A 1,099-nucleotide genomic window follows, 5' to 3' on the forward strand; every position below is an offset into this window, starting at 1 on the left:
TCTGCAGTTATTCGTTTTTGAATTACAACAAAATAAGGAAATCGCTACATGAGAAATCGAGTGAATATCCATTGTTGTAAAAATTTGAATTTCAAACGATCATAAAAATTTAATTTGACTTCCTTATAGATATTTTTTGTTTGATAAAGGTAGACAATCTTATAAGGAATCTTGTATTACATTTTCATATCTTAGATTTAGAAAGAAAAATTGTTATGAATTTCAAACTCGAAATAATTTGCAAATTTTCGTGATTTTTCCATATTTTGTCATTTTTTGAACTTTAAATGTTTATAAAAAAAAACTGTGACTAACGATTTTTAATATTTTTCATCTGCCTTTGAAACAATATACTAGGAGCCTTCTATTAAATTTTCAAGCTTTTTTATCCAACAAATAAAATTTTATTGATATTTTTAGAAAAAAAACTAAAAAAAAATGGAAAATGAAAATGTCCGTAAAGAGCTCAAAATAAATCAAAATATTTTGAAAATGTTATGGTGTATAGAAAATGGTAAGATAAACATTCAGTCAAAATTTCATATATCTACGGTCATTTGTTTTAAAGTTACACCAAAAACCAAAATCGATTTTCTCGAAAACAGATTTTGCGTAAAAATTCCCGTTTTTCCTTAATTTTTCTTTTGTTTTTCACGGCGCTTTTGAAAACTATTGGAAAAATTTTACTTTTGACCCCCCAAAGTACCAACTAGATTCACTTTCCTATCAGAAAACGTACTGTTGAAGAAAATCCAAGCACTTTTACTGTCCTAAAAGGTGATGACAGACACAAAAAAAAATTTAAAAAAAAATTTAAAAAAAAACACACATCATTGTAAAATCAATACATTCATCGTTCCACTCAGAATCTAAAATTAATAACTTAATAATTTCTGTTTAGAATACTTGTAAAATGTTGAAGATAAGACACATAATTTTTAGTATGTCGAACTTTGTAAATTTTCTTGTTGAAATAAATAATTGCGAGCGGCTCTAGTATACAGTGGAACCTATAGGTGTAATGAGCATATAATGCTCAGCAAAGTTGCGTAATTACGGGGGGGATTTGGGTGTCATATCCCTCCCCATGACCTTTTTT

Source organism: Acyrthosiphon pisum, chromosome X (assembly GCF_005508785.2).
Source record: "Acyrthosiphon pisum isolate AL4f chromosome X, pea_aphid_22Mar2018_4r6ur, whole genome shotgun sequence".
Lineage (NCBI taxonomy): Eukaryota > Metazoa > Arthropoda > Insecta > Hemiptera > Aphididae > Acyrthosiphon > Acyrthosiphon pisum.